This window comes from Silurus aristotelis, assembly GCF_946808225.1.
Source record: "Silurus aristotelis genome assembly, chromosome: 27".
NCBI classification, from domain to species: Eukaryota; Metazoa; Chordata; class Actinopteri; order Siluriformes; family Siluridae; genus Silurus; species Silurus aristotelis.
The window spans coordinates 12,087,091-12,105,685 of record NC_139600.1 but is presented as its reverse complement, the minus strand read 5'-3'; the positions used below and the strand labels follow the sequence as shown (position 1 = coordinate 12,105,685).

Here is an 18,595-nt window from a genome sequence, read left to right as displayed (position 1 = left end):
AATACAAAACACCTGAGAGTAAGAACTAACATCAGTACCGCATTGTGTGATAATGAGTAATGTTCTTTCTACAGTCTTCTACAGTCAGATAACATTATGGAACCAGGACCTACTGAGCAACTCATAAAATAGCTAAACATTTGAGATCATCACAGATCCAACACCAGCTTTTCCATGCCAGAGCCTTTAAACACTTAAAGAGGTCCAATGTCCAAACTCATCAAGTGAAATCCATATGGCGCTGGTACGTCTCTAGATGGTTCAGGATGTTTGAGATCTTAAGGAGCGTGACTAGATTGTAGCGTGTTAGAAGACTGGGAAGATAAATGGGAGCCAAACCATTTAGTGTTTTGTAAGTAAGTAGCAGTAGTTTTTAGTCGATTTGAAACTTAACAGGTGTAGGGATGATAAGATCGGAGTTATATGGTCATATTTTCTCGACCTTGTGAGAACTCTGGCTACTACATTCTGGACTGACTGTAGCTTGTTTATTAATGATGCAGGACCTGCACGTAGTAATGCATTACAAAAGTCCAGTCTGGAGGTCATGAATGTGTGGACGAGCTTCTCTGCATCAGATATAGACAACATGTTTCTTAGCTTAGCAATATTTCTAAGGTAGAAGAAGGTTGTTTTTGTAATATGGATAATATGATATTTTAAAGACAAGTTGCTGTCTAAAATAACTCCCAGGTCTTTTGCTGTAAAACTAGTATTTACAGTATATCCTTCTAAATGCAGGTTGAATTGCTGGAGCTTCTGTGTACTGGTTTTTGGGCCTATGAGCAAAATCTCTATCACACTCAGTTAACTAAGCCAATTGAGATGGTTCGTTTGCATAGCAGTGGAAGATAATCCAATGCCTTTTAATGATATTTTCCAAGGGAAGCATGTATATTGTAAAAAACAGGAGGTCCTAGAACTGAAACTTGTGGCACCCCAAAATTTACTTGCATTAACCTGGATAGTTCTCCATTTAAATCTACGAAAATACAATCAGACAGGTAGGATTTAAAGCTTAATGCCTGTCTCTGAGTGCCGATGTCATTCTGTAAGTGATCCAGGAGAAGGTCATGATCGAAAGTGTTACTAGGTCATTAGTGATTTTATGTAGAGCAGGTTCTGTGCTATGATGGGGCCTGAAGTCTGACTGGAACTCTTTAAATATATTGTTTTCTTGTAAGAAGGAACATGACTGGGAAGACACAATCTTTTCTAAAATCTCAGATTCAGCAGATAAAATTATTATTATTATTATTATTATTATTATTATATAGGCAAATGTTACTTATATTTAATTGAATTATTAGCATAAACCCATTCTATTATCAGTTTCAAATTCATAGAAATTGGATTTGTGATTTAAAATAAATAAATAAATAAATAACAACAGATTTGCCTATAGTGAAGATATATTCCTTTGGTTAGAATCTTTTTGCATTAGGATTCATGTACATTGTTGAGTGAGAAAAGCATTTTTTGGATGTGCAAATCAACAGAGTGCAATCTGCCTTGTGTATCTGTGATATCATCATTGCCAAAGAAACCCGAGACAGAAGTGTGTGGGTTTTTAAAATCACAATACCTGCCATTGCCAGACAGACCACTGATGTCTTTCATTGTTTCACACAAACCCTAAGCAGAGACAATGTCCTCTTCAGACCCCTAAAAGTGAATATTGTCCATTTTACTGTACAAGCCACAAACAGTGATGCGTTATGATAACAGAGTCCTAAAAAAACTGGTATAATAGCCTGCTGAGAATCATAGGGTTAATTGTGGCAGCTAGAGTGCCTCCCTGCTGTGCACTGGTACACTTTATTTAGTACTACATAACCCGAAAGGCACCCATCATATTGTCAGACCAACTGTTTCATCTTTCATGAAGGAAAGACACAAGTGTGTCTCTTGTCTAACACAGCCCACTGGAACGTGGACGTCATCCCCTTGGCCTTTAGATGGGCATGACGCCCAGCTCCTATTGTGACATGCTACTTTAGGAGGTAAAGTCTCTTTCAAATGGGAATGTTTAGAAGCATGCTGCTCAAGAAAAAGTTATAATAATGGAATAAAGGAATAAACCACGTACACAACCGGACACAACTGTACACTTTGCCTGAAGTTCAACTGTATTTATATATTATTTTATATTATTATATTCTAGGGCTGCTGCTTTCAATTATTTTAGTAATCAAGTATTCTGTCGATTATTCCATTGATTAATTAAGTAATCGTATAGGAAAGTACTTTTTCTTTATTAAAGAGCAATACTGAATAAGAGCGAGAAAATCAGATGGGTCTCTTTAAATTAACAAGTCATTTCATTTTCCTTTTTAGAAAAATGTAAATTTCTATTGCTGAAATTGCATACAAGAATATCAGTGAAAACTAAATCCATTTAGTGCATTTGATTGCCAAATAACTTCAAAATACAAATAAAGCGCGTTCAAAAAGTCCCTCCGCAGTGGCCGTGTAGTGTAGGGTTTAGGAATCTATTCGTTTAATGAAACACATAGTTAAAATCTCGAACAGTATCGTAATGTGTTTTTTTTTGTCTGAGGAAAAGCTGCTTAAAATTTTCCACAGACTAAATCTGTGTGTTTATCGCCGGCTTTACAAACGTTCTCCACTACCCTCTCTACACGCTCACTGCGAAGGGCTTTTTAAACACACCATATAAATAAAACTATAAAAATCAATGCTAAATTATTTTAAAAACAGTAAACGCACTGTACTGAGATTTTAGTTTGAAATGATTCCAAACTTGGGAAACTTTCTGCTATTTTCTTTGGCCTGATCTTCTCCTTATCCCTCGCTGTTTTCTCCCCGTTCCTCCGTTTTTCATACTGCCTCTTCTGCGTTACCTGTCCAGCGCGGCTCAGAGTTTAGCGGGTGGTGCGTCAGTTATAACGGTCCGTGGGAAACACAGTGCTTCATGTTTAATTAAATGGACGAAACAAGGCATTGAGGCAAATTAATAAAAAAAATTTACATTTTGTAATTACTTAAGTTCTTAAGAATTACTTCAGTTCAGGAATCGTTATAGCCCTAATGATATAGTATTTAACGTCCACTCCAGTGAAATTTCTGTGGTAGGTGCTTAACTAATGTGCATTTAAATGCCTACAACTAACTAATCGGTACTAAATACTGTGCATTACTAAAGATTTGAGACAATGCGGATTAAAATTTAAGACAATTTAATACATTTCAAAAGACTAAGACTTAATTTTTCAGGACACCATGTGATTCATTATATTAACTATTTACATTTGAAGTGAATTCTAATACTTACTCACATTGATCTCATAAAGTATCTATTTTTACATATCAGGACATTCATCATCAAATTCATCTGGCCCTTAACACGTCTTAGAATTTGTTATATACAATAAATCTGGAATAAATTCTACTATATATATATATATATATATATATATATATATATATATATATATATATATATATATATATATATATATATATATGTGTGTGTGTGTGCGCGTAGGTAAATAAATAAAGAATCTAAAAGTAGTATATAGTATATTTATGATTAGTGTTCTGGTTCTTTTAGAACACATTGCATCAGGTAACTCATGATAACCTGGACCTTGGTTTTTATTTGCTGTTCATAGTCCTGTTATCAGTTTCTTATCCCGCAACCTCGAACCTGAACACAAACGTTTTAGAGCAAACACTTGGTTTCAGGAACATGGGAACAGTGATGTAGATGCCAAGGCATGAGGTTTCCTAAGAACAACAGCAAATCACCTGGAAATAGTTAGTATGAATAATTGTTTTTGTTTGCCTGAGCAGAGGTGGTTCTGTATAAGCACTTGAGGGTGTTTTTATTTAGCTTCTCTCCTTTATCAGTCCTGACACAAACAACATTAATGCCAGTTCTTGGGGGTGTTGACACCCATAACAGTTAATCAAAGACGCCAGTTGCCCCTGTGCCTTCTCTGTTACTGATAAAGTATGCGAATTCATACAGGGCACATTACATGAAAAACCTGTATGTTTGTGTGTGTGTGTGTGTGTGTGTGTGTGTGTGTGTGTGTGTGTGTGTGTGTGTGTGTGTGTGTGTGTGTGTGTGTGTGTGTGTGATAAAAAGGATGTATGTATGATCAGCTATATGCTTAATGCCATGAAGTTGTTGAATATAGCATCTAAACATATATAGTTTTTTGCCAATAATGCACACAATAATTTTGCAACTATTTTGTCATTGCTTTTAATAAATTATTTTTTAACTGGTGCCCTGCCAATGAAAAAAGAGACATTGAATCACTTCATATTCACTACTTCTACACTAACATATAACTTAATCGCCTTGTATGTACTGTGTAGTGCAATATGTTATATGTAAGGGGCATTAATTTGAGATTAAACACAGCTACAGCATGTAGTACTGGACGTAATCACGTCAGAAGCTGATCTTAGAAGGACACTTCTACCATTCAGGAATAAAATGGTTGTCTTGTTTAAAACTGAAGTGCTTCTGCTTTTCACTACAGATCTTACCTCACTTCCAGTCGTGCTCCTTAGTGTTTATTTTGCCCTTAGCTCAGGCACACTGAACTTTTTCAGTCTAATAGCAGTAGCAGTAGTTGTTTGGCTTTTCATGTATGTTTATTCTCCAGTAGTTGTACACTAATGATGTTACTTGCAGCCAGAACCAGACACTCAAACACACACTGTGTTTATAGTGGAAACACACATTGTCATAATGAGAAAAAAAATATATGATGAATCATGCAGCCCTAAGCTTAAACGTTCACTTATACAGGATTGTTTATATTTCTTAATAGTTGTGATGTTACTACCGTTATCAAATTAGCATATTAGTGCATACAGTTATCTGTGGCAGCCCGTTCGTTTTTTTTTTTTTTAATACTATTACATTTTAGCACTCGTTCTTACAGTTTCTGACAGAAGGCATAGCATCGTGATTGACAATACATTTGTGGCACCGTTTTGCTACTCAGAAATTTGCTATTTGTATTTCCATAGCTACCCTGCTGTAGGCTACTTATGTATCCTGGAAACATATTACAGTGAAGTGTGTGTGTGTGTGTGTGTGTGTGTGTGTTATAGCAAGTGTTAGGAGCTGTCGTCTTTCATTTTGCCTGTTAGCACAGCTTCAGTTATTAGCATACAAACCGAATGCTGGGTTGTTGTTTTTTTAGAGGTTTTCCAAACTCTACCATACTTTCTTAACATTTAAATATTGTGTATTTCATCATACATCTTGAAGTGTGAATATAACTACTGAATAGCATAATATATACAGCTTGGGGAATTTACTATGACTGACCACTTCCACTCCTAATATATATATATATATATATATATATATATATATATATATATATATATATATATATATATATATATATATATATATATATACACACATCTGTAATCAGAACCTTGGAATGTGAACGCGTTTTGTTCCACTTGCTACTTGTACCCCCAAAACCCAAACTGTACCATTCGAGAAAAAAAAAAGGGGGTGGCAAAATACTAATACGTCGTTATCACAACAATACATTCCTGTCTTTTAATAAATACCAAACCTCGAAATGAGTACTTGACCCCATTTTGTACCGATGTTCGTTCGAGTTTGTATTGTGTTTATCTGATTTTGAGTGCGCTTTATCTAGTTACACCCCCCCTATCTCTACTTAAAGTGGGTTCGCCCCTGGGGTTTGATTGACAGCTCCATATTTTTGTGCAGGATCTGTTTTTTTGGGGGGTTTTTTTTTTCGTGTGCAAGAAAAAAGAAAACAACAGATCGAGGAGGGAGCGACAAGCCGAGATAAGAAAGACGGAGGGGAAAAGTGAGGGATAAAGAGAATATTGAGGGGCGAGGCAAAGGAAATTAAAGCCGAAAGGGAGGAAGAACAGAGTTGTTGTGTTGTGATTTTTGCACGTTCACTCCACTCATACAGCGTTGTAAAGTTGCTCCGCAGGGTAAGTGTATACGCACATCACGTTTGTTCACGTGTATGCGTGTTTATTTAACTCTTTCGGTTTTCCAGATGCGTTTAAACTCGAGTTCATTGTTTAAAAAAAAAAAAAAAACAGACAGTCCATGCCACACGTGGTTGAAATGACAAACAAACAAGAAACAATGTTTTTTTGCGATAATTTACGACTGTTGGCGACGAAATACGGCGTTTTTCCCCCCTAGACGTTTATTGTGTGATTGGGAATAAGGTTTAATTTAAAGCATGACAAGCTGTTTTTTTTATATCGCAAACACAATCCCCATATATCGCTTCAAATCTTATTGCTTAAAAAAATATATAAGATTTAATTCTAAATACAGTAATGTTTAGAGCTAATGATGTTTTTGTGTTGTTGTTTTGTTTCTGGTCATGCAGTAGGAGCGTGCACATGTTGTTGTTCCCAGCTGCTCCTTTTGTCTGGATTTATGTATGTTTTCGATCCCCGTTTAAAAAAAAACCCCAACATGTTAATTTGATAGAAATGTAAAGGGATGGTGTTTGTGTGTTTGTACACTTGAATGTCCTAAAAGGAGACATGATGAGGGTTTTGGTCTTTTGCCTTAGACTCCCATTGACCGTTAAGTATCTCACACATACAAAAACAGAGGCTTGGAAAGGATTTTTGGTTCATAAAAGCGCATTGTGCTGGATATTTTATATGGTAATAATAGATACCAAGCCCCCATCAAACCCAGGGTTTGGATCACAAATGCACTTGATAGTATGTCATTCTCCTCCAGGGAGTTCACTGCAGTCACCCACTGTTAATACGTTACTATACAGTGGAATATGAACTATTGTGATTTATTTCCTTTAATTTGGGTTCCTGTGTACTGACTAGACCGGCTGGTCCAATGTACGTTCACATGTTTAGACTGTGTGTGTGTTTGTGTGTGTGTGTGAGAATGTCAAACAAAGCTGTATAGCCAAACTCTTTCAATTCAAGTTAGGGCAAGACGAGATTATGGGGTGAAAAATGTGCTCAGACGAGTTTGTAATTTCTCCTTTTTTCTCCCATCTGTATGTCTTTTTTTTTTACACGCACACATACACACAAACACGGTGCAAGGTAGGGGGCCGGGGCTGAAATTGCACCATGTAGTGACTCATGCAGTGTATAAATGCACATGCTGTAGTGCTTTTTTTTTTTTTTTTTTTCTCTTTCTTTCTTGTTATCGTGCAATATAGCCAAGCTTATTAAGCAACACCCCCACAAATCCCGATCAGGGAACACACGGGAGGCTGTAAATCTACACCCGAGGACGTCTTTAACCCCAGATTTGGAATTGTGTTTGGGTGGAGACAATGGCCATTTTAACCCTGTCTAGTTTTTCTTTTTTTTTTTGTAGTGTTATTGCCAAAGTTTTGAACACAAGCCTTTACATTCATCCTCGATTGCATTTCCGAAGCTAATTTGAAGACTCGGGAAGCTATCCAAGGATAGGGCTGTATGATTCAACAGAATACACTGATCAGCCATGATTTTGAGAGGTGATGTTCAAATTGGTAATCTTGTTACTAACTATCAGGCAACTACCAATGGGGGTGTTGGATTTATTAGGCAGAAAGTGAACAGTCAGCTCAGTGGTTAAGGTGCTGGGTTACTGATCGGAAGGTCGGGGGTTCAAGCCCCAGTATCGCCAAGCTGCCACTCTTGGGCCCTTGAGCAAGGCCCTTAACCCTCTGTGCTCCAGGGGCGTCGTATCATGTTTGACCCCAACTTCCGAGCAAGCTGAGTTATGCGATTATACACTATAAGACTGAATGTCACTGTGCTGTAATGGATATGTGACAAAATAAAGGCTATTCTATTCTATTGGAGCATCAGGTACATGTTGCGAAGTACATGTTTGGCTCTGAGGCTGGATGGTCACTTCTAGCTTTTTCCAGCATTTACTCTGACAATAATAACTGTATGAGTTATTTTAAAAGGATAGCAAAAGATTTGTTTCTATAGTATTGTCCCTTGAAAAGATATACTAAATGGTTGCTGAAAATTTAAGGGTCACTTCTTGTTTATTCCGGGTGGGTACATGTAACCCTGCCTTCTATTGCAGGATTATTCAGAATTGGTGGCGTTCCAGTAAGAAAAATATCCGGAGAAGCGAATAACCTAAATTAATGATTGCAACAATTACTTTTAAATATTTAATCATTTTGTTATTAGTTGACTGCTATAAGAAATGCAGTTAAACGCAGTTGTATTTTTGCTAGCGCCGGCTAGCCTCACACGCGTACTCCTCACAAACCATTACAAATATTTTATAATGTTCAAATATCAAATGTTTCCTTATGGATCCAGAGTAACGTGATGAATTGTTACATTCCAATGCTGACCATGTGTCTTTTTAGTTTTTTGTAATCTGCATATCTAAACTCATGGGTTATAATAAGTGCGATGGTGAACATCTTTACTCTGAGAAACTTTCCTCTGGTAAAACATCTTGTACTGACACTTCTAGCCCCTTTTCTGGTTAGTCTCTAGCATGATGTCCTGCCTTTAGTCATCATTTCTTCAATGCATGTCATTGGATAAACTAAATCGTTTATAAACTTCATCCATATAAAACTGAAGTAGCTGAGGTATTTCTGACCCCCCCCCCATATACATTTTATAAAATAAAGTAAATGGTTTCTTTCAACATTTGTTCCTGATTTGCTGTTATAATTCCCTCCACTCTTCTGGGAAGATATTCCACTAGATTTGAGAGTGCAATTATGGAAATTTGTATTCATTCAGCTACAAGTGTGTTAGTAAAGTAACTGATGTAGGTGATGGTGAGGAGGTCTGCGGTGCAGTCAGTGTTCCAATTCATCCCAAAGGTGTTCAGTAGTGTTGAGGTCAGAGCTCTATAGCAGGCCAATCAAGATCTTCCACTCCAACCAACGTAAATCATACCTTCATGGAGCTTACTTTGTACTTTGGTATTGTCAGGCTGGAACAGGTTTGGGTCTCCTAGTTTTTATGTACCTCCAACTTTGTGGTAACCGTTTAGGGAAGTACAACATATTGCAGGAAACGTCAGGTGTCCATATTAGTCAGGCAGTTGGTGACCCTTGTTCTAGTTCATGCGCTTGCATTATGTTGGGAAACACCTAATCAAATGTTTGTGTCTTGAACATGCACATTTTCCACAGGTTATAGATCCGGATGGATCGGATTAATATTAATTATTTTGAAAGCATCTAAAGGGCAGTGTGCCAGTGGGGATGCTGCAAGTAGTGCTTTACCTCATTGCCACCATGTCTGCGTTTTATAGTCAGATGAGTCATGCAGCATGCAGCATATATCGTATTTCACATAAAGGGGAAGGGTTGGAGTTGAATTTACCAGAAAAAGCATTAATATTTTTAGGCTTTGACACATCTTAAACAAGGAACAGTGTACAACAGCAACAGTGTACTGCTTTTTTGTATTCTTTTTTTTTTTTACTTGAAATCTTGAAATATTTTATTTTAATTTTTTTAACTACTGAATTCTGAACAGTGAATTTTTTTTGTGCTCCGAATGTACAAACACAAGGCTTTCCTGTGTAAAAAGTGTCGATTTTAGGGTATTTATGAACACCAGAATGGTTACAGGGTTCTAAAATTAATGTTAGAAAAGAGAAAAAAGAGCCTTGTTATAGAATCATTAGAATCATTATCGTTGCAGAAGCAAAACTGCATATCACGATGACCAACTAACTTTTCAACACCGTTTTAACATTACACAAGCAGAAACTTAAACAACCTCAAGTCAAGTAGGCGTTATTGTCATTTTAACCATATACAGTGCAGTACATAGTGAAACTTAATGTTTCCTCAGGATCAAGGTGCTACAGCAAACATAAATTAACCAAAGGAACACAGAACTAGACATAACTCTAAAATGAAAACACAATATGTGCAACATTTTATTGCAAAAAAGGGAGGGAAAAAAAAGGACAAGAGTCAACATGAGATGAGGAAAAACAGTAACACAGTAGCGCTGACCAGTACAGTACAGAAGATTCAGTATACAAATTAAAAATAAATACCGTAATCTTCGGACTATTAAGCGCACCCATATATAAGCCGCACCCACTGAATTTGACAAAGATTTTTATTTTGAACATAAATAAGCCGCACCTGTCTATAAGCCGTCTACATTGAAACTAATGAACTTTACACAGGCTTTAATGAAAGGGAGTGTCTGTTACACGGTGTAACGGGTGAAATATGTTGTGGCTCCTGGGAACCGCCGCATTTTTTCCGGTATTACTGCATGTGTGCAAGACCGAGGAATACGTCCTTATTATTTTCTGATGCTTATTTCTAAGTTTCTTTGACTAACCCGTAACGCTAAACGCTGCTTAGTTTTTTGGCTTGAAGTTTGTGAAACCTGGAAAAACCCATGAAAAATTAATAAATTAACCGCTTCGTTGTTTAAGCCGCGGGGTTCAAAACGTAGGAAAAATGTAGCGGCTTATTGTCCGAAAAATACGCTACTGTACATAAACCTTTATCGTCCCTTGATTCCATTGTATCAGAAACTCAAAGGTTTTTGGTTTAAGCACAACTTCCAGACTTACATAACCTAAAATGTTTACTTGAATAATGTTGAGTATCGTATGCTGATTGACATTGATTATGGGATCATACGACACGCTAGTTATTTTCACTTTGATTATTGTGGTAAAACAGTAGTTCACAGTGTAGAGAGAAAAACGCTTTTACTTGTCACATGTACATTACAGCACAGTGAAATTCTTATTTCCGCATGTCCCAGCTTGTTAGGAAGCCGAGAACAGAGTGCAGGTTCAGGAATGACACCCATGGAGGAAAGAGGGTTAAGGGTCTTGCCAATGCCGGGGCCCAAACTTCCGATCGCCCATTGAGCTACCACTTTTACCACAGTGCGAATAACGCGTACTAGGATCGAACCCGTGACCTCGACATCTTAAGCGTCTTTTGTTTTTGCCGCACGCTGTTGTATAAATAAAGTCTGGTGCATTGCTGTATTGCAATTGTCTTGGAGAAACAACATTTTCTTTCCGATGTGACGTGGTGCAACTTCAGAGAAACCCAGAAGCTAAATATGTGAAAATATCAGTTTAACTACCAGAATGGGTTTAATATGCAACAATGTTTTGAGTTGTTAACGTTAGCACAATCATTTGACTAGTATGTGTTTCGTTAGACTCCCTATAATATTCACTATAGTGTTTAAATAAAAAAAGCCCGTCTTGGAGCCTATAGACCTACTCAAAGGTCTGTTTTGGACTCTGGATTTTTGATTTGAGATGATTGGTGCTCGTGACAGCAGACGACAGTGGTAACTCTGAGTCGATGTGTTTAAAGGGACGTGCTTAAGTTGTTAACAGTCTTACGTTTTCAAACGAAAACCTGACGGACGGAAATTTGGGCCCTGAAATGCTAGCGAACGTTGCGTAGAGGTTTCCGGATGTGCTGGCGAGACTGTTAACAATGGCTTCTCTGAAGCTGCTGTTTTTCAACATACAAAGTCATGTGTCAAGTATAAATCTAGGGGCGGTGTCGCACCACTTGTTTTGTTCCTTATGTATCAATTTAAAGCCAGATGTTCCTGCTAAAAGAGAGACTGCCTTTCAGACACACCCCGTGACTCGGGCATGAAATGCAAATTCACCCTTCACACTAAGCTGGAGCTGCTGTAACAGGTTTATAATTATTATTTATTACAATAGTCAGCTTCAAAGTGACATCAGTATTCAGTAAAAACTATTTTTTCTGGTTTTTTTTAATTCTTTGATTAATAAAATTGTTAGCCTTTTTAATTTATTTTTTTGCAAAGTCCACTTTTTTCTTCATTATCAGCTAAAGTGCTGCTCTAGTAAAGTACACTGGAAATCTTTTCGGAGATTGTTGATATCTGATGCGAAAATTGCCTTCAGGATTGTAACCTGATGCATTTTCCTCTTCACGCTAGCACCAGTGGTGCATAATGATGTTTTATGAAACAATACATTTTTTCATTGATATTTTCAGTTATCATGTAACAACTTTTTAAAATAGAGTTCCTAATGAACTAGAGCTCCTTCCTTTAAGTGTCAACATCCAGGTCACGAGAGGAATTCTTTTTCGTTGCCATCCCGTTTTATATATAAGCAGTATTCAAAATAAAAATGGCGTAATGACGTCAGAGAACGCGATTAGCTTCCAGAGTGGATTGTATTGGCTGAGGTTCAGGTGGTAGCTCAATACTTACTCAGTTCCCACTCATACGTGCTATATATTTTTTTTTTTTACTTGTTTGGGGTAAAGTAGCTTTCGCTCTTTTCACCATTTGTCCGTCCATTGGACTTCTAGTAGACCTCGAGTGCAAGTGAGTGTAGCTAGTTCATTTCTATTAGCGTTTATTTAATGTTAAAAATAAATTGGTTTAACGTACCGTAATATTCAACACAAAAGTTATGAAAAGGCAATTTTTGAATACTTTTAGATGCAATCTTGAGCTTTTATAGAGAAGTTATTTATATATAAATGTCTTTTAATCAAAGAGAATGCATGTTTTTTGTTAGTTTTAGTACTTGATTGGTACAATCAAAAAACATGTCAAGTGAGTGATTTCTGCTTATGGTTTAAAAATATTGCAATTGATTGTTACATGTGTAATTCCTTTTTATATATATATATATATATATATATATATATATATATATATATATATATATATATATATATATATATATATATATATAATATATATATATATTTTTTTTTAAATACCATACGATTAGTGTGGTTTTTATTTATTTTTTTTTTTTTTAACATCCCATTCCACATTTGGTCCCTATTAACCCTTATGATTCCCTCCACTCTTCTCGGAAGATGTTCCACTACATTTTGGAGAGTAGTTGTGGAGATTTGTGCTCATTCAGCCACAAGGGTGTTTAGTAAAGTCAGGTACTGATGTAGGTGAGGAGACCTGGGGTGCAGTCAGCATTTCAGTTCACCCCAAATGTGTTTAAAAGGGTTGAGGTCGGCGCTCTATAGCAGGCCACTCAAGATCTTCCTCCTAAATCCATGTAAATCTTCATGGAGCCGGCTTTTGTGCACAGGGGCATCGTCATGCTGGAACAAGTTTGGGTCTCCTTTAAGTGAAGGAAAAAACTGAATCCTGTAGGGCTTTCATAATACATCCTATACAATTGTGTGCCTCCAACTGGTTTGGGAAAGAACCACATATGCCTGGACAAGTCAGGTGTCCCAGTACTGTACTTTTATCTGTATAGTGTATAAATGGCCATGGAAATGGCAACCTATTAAAAGGAAGGCTTGCTGATGAAACCTGTGATTTGAATTGTTTCCTGCATTGCTGTTATATAAAAGCAGGAAATCGCACTACAGTAGTACACCAACGTTTATTTCAGCGAGTCAATTTTCTGTGAAAGTCATAGGAGTTTTATATTTAATATTAATAGAAAAGAACAAGGTAATGATTGACGTGAGAAAGATTTGACTGTACTGTCGCTAATGCATTTTTGCTTCTGTTTGAGCCTCATGTCTCTTGCTGAGGGAAATGTTTAAAAAAAAAAAAAAAAACTAAACTAAACCACGAAGCGAGATGGATGGGAAAAAAAAATACAGAAAACAGAACCAAGAGAGTATTTTGGCACCTCGCTGTGTCTCCATGGTGGCCAATGTTGCACTTCTTCTATTTTTTTCTTTCATTCCAACCATCTAAGCGCTTCTTTTCGGTCGGAATATTGGACACCGACAAGTAGGCAAACAAAGCCGTGTTTGTACAACACTCTTGCAAAATTCCTCTGATGAAACTCTCCCCATCTTCTCAGATTTAAATTTTAGTCAGTCTATTTAGTATTGACTTTCAGTACACTTGAGAAACACAGCAAAATGTTTTCTTTTTAGGGGTGAATTATCTGTGTGTGTGTCTCACATGCCGCCAATTTAGCTACACTAACCGCAGACCATAGGGAGTATCCTCTCAGTATACACACACACACACACCACACACACACACACACACACACACACCCAAGCACACTTTGTATTTAAGTCTATAAATAATGCAGATTTTAACCTTTATCAATCTGGCATCCACCTATCTGTCTCTCCTTCTTGTTGACGCAGGCTCAGACGCTCTTAAATACATACTACAGATTAAGATCACACACACACATCCTGCGAATCTCCTCACACTGATGATCCTCTGTGGCATTCTACACGCCATTTACTTTCGAAATAAACAGCTCGCTATGTTCCTGTCCTAGTCATTCAAATAGACATCTTTCAGGCTCGGACAGATGCACGCAGGCGCACACACACATGGCCTTGTGGCATACCTCAGCTCTCAACACTGAACCGCCTGAACTAACACATGCCTATAAAACAAAACCTTCAGCTTTATTTATTATTTTCGAAGCTCTGAGGTTGTGACCGGATATCATTATTTTAGTAACTAACTGATTAATGTACAGTGGTACCTTGACCTACGTTGATCTACGAGCAAAAAATTGAGGTACGAGCTTGAAACGCCGCTGCTAGATGGCGAAGCCAGAAAGCGAAGATTGTGACGAAAATTAAGATAAACAAAGAAGAAAAAGTAAAAAAAATTTAAAGTTTAGGAATATGTAGTTTACAGGAGTGATAGTAAGAAAAGAGTTTTCCTTCCTTTTCCACTTATCACCTCTAGAGGCGCATTTACAGTACAGCGTCGTGAGTAATTGCTTGTTCGGGGTTGTACTGTTTTGAATAGAGGTCAAACGATTTTACTGATACCAATAGCTTGAATAAATCGTATTTGCCGATAACGATTAATCAACCGATAATTATTATTTTTTGTTTATGGATACTGATAAAAAAAATGTATAAACCTAGCACTCCATGTAAAATGGTAACAGTAGTGAATAATGAAAATGTGATAAAAGGAAATAAATCTGAATATAGTAATTAACAAATAAAATGATATCATTAATAAATATAATATAGCGCTCTCCGTGCAGCGCGTAGTTTCACGTGGCAAACATCACGTTGTGTCGGTCGTTCGCCACTAGAGGCCGCTTTCCTAACGATAGTGGGCCAAAATAATCTAAAAATAAATGCTAAAAATAATCTATGAAGCCTGCAGACAATTCGAAGCGAGCATGATTGTTCAACTCGGATGAGCGAGACACATACAGGGAGAAATTCAGCAGCAGGTGCACAGACAAACAAAACAAATTTCAGACAGTCGAGATTCGACGCAATCAGCTTGATGACAAATATAGCTGAAACATGCATGGATGACTGCTTTATTTTGTAGGTTAATGAAGAGTTTAATCGATCTGTTTTTTTTTTTTGTGTTGTGACGTCTGGAACATTTACTTTTGTAACTGACAAGTTGATTTTTTACCTGCTGTAGGACACGATGCTGTTTACATTAACATGTCGGTTAAATCTGTTAAAAATGCAACATAAAAAATGCTACATAAATCAGTATATTTATTGCAAATTGATTTTTATCAATCTCATTAATTTGGTATCGAATAGCGATACTGTAGATGGTACTATGGACAAAAGTATTGGGACACCTGACTTCTCCAGCTATATGTGGTTCTCCCCCATACTGTTAGCACAAAGTTCCAGCATGACAATACTCCTTGTGCATGTGAAGATATGCTTTACATGGGTTGGAAGAGAACTTTGAGTGACCTGCTCTGAACCTAACCCTATTAAACTTTTTTGGGATGATTTGGAACGTTGACTTCTCCCAGAATCTGACTTTATAAACACGCTTGTGGAAAAATGAGCACAAATCTTCACATCCACAATCCAAAATCTAGTGCAGCATCTCCTCAGAAGAGTGGAGGTTTAACTATATGAGCAAATGGGGACTAAATGTTGACTGGGATGTTCAAAAAGCATATACCAAGCTTATGGTTAGATGTCCACAAAATCTTTTTTTTAAATGTTATTTGGTTATAGTGGATTTTACATAGATTTTACTGATTTGAATCATTTCTCAAGGACCAAGGTGGTACATAAAGCAAAATAAATGTACACTTGACGACAAAAAACTAACTAGGACATACACACACTGTCCTACACACAGGATTACATAAGCTGCTTGTATGCTGACAACATTTGTACAGACAACATTGCACATTATAATAAGAACAATATCACAGTAACACAGATTTTGGTCAGTCTGAGGAGAAGACATACAGGGTTACATTTTCATAGTGTGGCTTTTTTGTAGTGTACTGTGTGGAGGCCATCGGTTTTGCTGATTAATCGGCACCAACAGTTGCAGGAACTATCGACTATTGGCAAAAATCCATACCGATAGTTTTTCCGGCTCGCGTCTGTTGCTGGAGCAGCTCACAAGTTTCACTGTCATTAGAAGAACGGCCTCTAGAGGTGCATTAATTATGCCAAATGCTGTTTGTTTTTACACACGTGAGTGCGCACTGCACAGAGAGCACTAAATTATATCTATTTATGAAATATATTTATTAATTAGTATATTCATATTTATTTATTTCATTTAGCATACTTTGCATGATTCAGTTCTTTTTTTTGTTTTGTTTTTGTTATAAACTGTGTGTGTTATTTAAAGCTATCTGTTTATTAATCAGTTATTGGCAAGTACGCTCCAACCTAGCTATTGGATGACTTCTAGTACTGTGGATACTAACATAACGGTAAATAGTGGGGGATTATGTGTGTAGAGCAGATATCATGATGTCTTTGCTTTTTATGAATGGAAAGGAGTCTCTAGGATATTTTTAGTAGCTTTAGGGACATTTTAACTGATTGGTCCATATGTGAGCAATAATTAATCATATGAAAAATGTTTACGTTTGTGTGTGCTTGTGAGTAATTTTAACAAGACGCCAGAAGTATTTTTAAAACGCTTCTAAATAATAATATGATGGATTTATGCACAATTTCATCCTGATTTTCCATAAACAAGGCTTTCAAAAAGTAAACAAATGAACATTAGGGTCAATGGTTTAATGCAACATTCTGTCAAACTTATAAGCAATGACCATTAGAAATATTCTGGCCACAGCCTCTTCTTTGACGTACAGCTTATTTATAAATATCAAAGCACGGCATACCCAAGTGTCCCATAACAGAAGACCTAAAAATACTTGAGAAACAACCCCTAAATATGTCCCATATTGCAACCCTAAACGACGCGCCATGATCTACGTGAGCAGTTGACAGCAGAAAGCCCAATGCCAAAAATCCAAGTTCAGTTCAGTTCAGTTTTCAGCAAGCAAACAGAGAAAATGGAGGAGAAGTGTGCTGAAGGTCATCTGGGTTGATGTGATGAGGGTTGGGATTCGGGGAAGAGAGCTAGAGAGAGACGAGGAAAACACATCTTTCTGTAATTATTATTATTATTATTTTTTTTTTTTGCAATGGTCCAAGATGACTGACTGGTGACACATTACTTTTTTTTTTTTAATGTTTCGGGATTCTTCAGGGGTTTAGGTTTTGAAGTGGAAGATCTTCAAGGATCTGCTGTAGAGCTCAGACCTCATCCATGTTGAACACCTTTGGGATGAATTTGAGCGCTGAATGCATCTCAGCTCTCCTAACGGCTTTTTTGTCTGAAGGATAGCTCCACAAGCACACCCCAAAATCTAGTTGAATATCTTCACAGAAAAGTGGAGGTTCTTATAAGAGCACATGGGTACTAAATATGTAATGGAACGTTCAAGAAGCACATGAATGCGGACAATGTAATTCCTATGTTGGTGTTTAAATTCAAACTTGCCGCCTTTCGATCCCGAAATCCAGCGTCTTAGCAATAGCGCTACCACTTACTACCTAGTAAAACATTCAACCTTGCCCTCTAGCTTTCCCTGCAGCTACTTTGTATTAAGTAAGGGCATATAATTAGACAATCTTCAGCAGCTGTTTCGCTATAGAGACTAACTAGAGAGCTAATAATATATAAAAAAAGAACTATGCTATATTTGATCACATGCTCTAGTATTTTTATGCAATACAGCATAATAGTGTTATTTGAATTACCAGATGACGACCCCTATTTAAGAGCTCACCGCATGTTCATACATGAGGGAGGTGGTAGCTCGGTGGTTAAGGCATTGGACTTTGGATCGGAAGGTCAAGTTCAAATCCTATCACCACCAGCTGCCACTGCTGGGCCCTTGAGCAAGGCCCCTCACTGCTCAGTTGTAAGTCGCTCTGGATAAGGGCGTCTGTCAAATGCCCCAAATGTAAATGTACATGCGCCTCAGTGTTTGTCTGGTTAGCGGAGGCCATTTTCTGTCCCATGTGTTCGAATGTTGTATGTAGTACGAGTAAACCAAGGACCTCGTGTGTGAGTGACCGTGACAGCCGGCACAATTTTCTTTCCAAACGTAGCAGTCGTTTGGCTGCGTAATCAAATAAATGCATTTTTCCAGCTTAGTCGTGTGTTATTTCATTTAATGTTATCCCATTAGCGAACACTAGTGTTGGCATAAAAATGCATAAAAAGCCCTTTTAAATCTTTAAAATAATGCTCGTATGCAGCGAGCTCCAACAAGCTGCGTGACTTTAGTTTTGATCGATTTGCTTCTAAACATTTGCTATTGTTTGCTATGTCAGCATGGATGCTT

The 18,595-nt window shown here is 37.1% G+C and overlaps 1 protein-coding gene and 1 long non-coding RNA gene across 3 annotated transcripts in view; one reads left to right on the top strand and one right to left on the bottom strand.

Annotated features, from left to right (window-relative positions):
* ndrg2 (NDRG family member 2) overlaps nucleotides 1–18,595 on the top strand; it is a 55,553-nt gene that overhangs the window by 12,609 nt on the left and 24,349 nt on the right. Inside the window, exon 1 of one of the 2 annotated variants that reach the window (XM_083532954.1) lies at nucleotides 5,601–5,976. The exons of the other annotated variant lie outside the window; for it this stretch is intronic. The gene's annotated coding sequence lies outside the window, so the exon portion shown is untranslated. Of the gene's footprint in view, nucleotides 1–5,600; nucleotides 5,977–18,595 lie in introns of those variants that run through there. 2 annotated transcript variants of the gene reach the window in all.
* LOC310721412 lies at nucleotides 5,893–7,830 on the bottom strand. Its single transcript, XR_014532033.1, has 2 exons — nucleotides 7,552–7,830; nucleotides 5,893–7,460 (listed from the first exon to the last, which is right to left on the bottom strand). It is a non-coding gene; the product is annotated as an uncharacterized lncRNA (long non-coding RNA).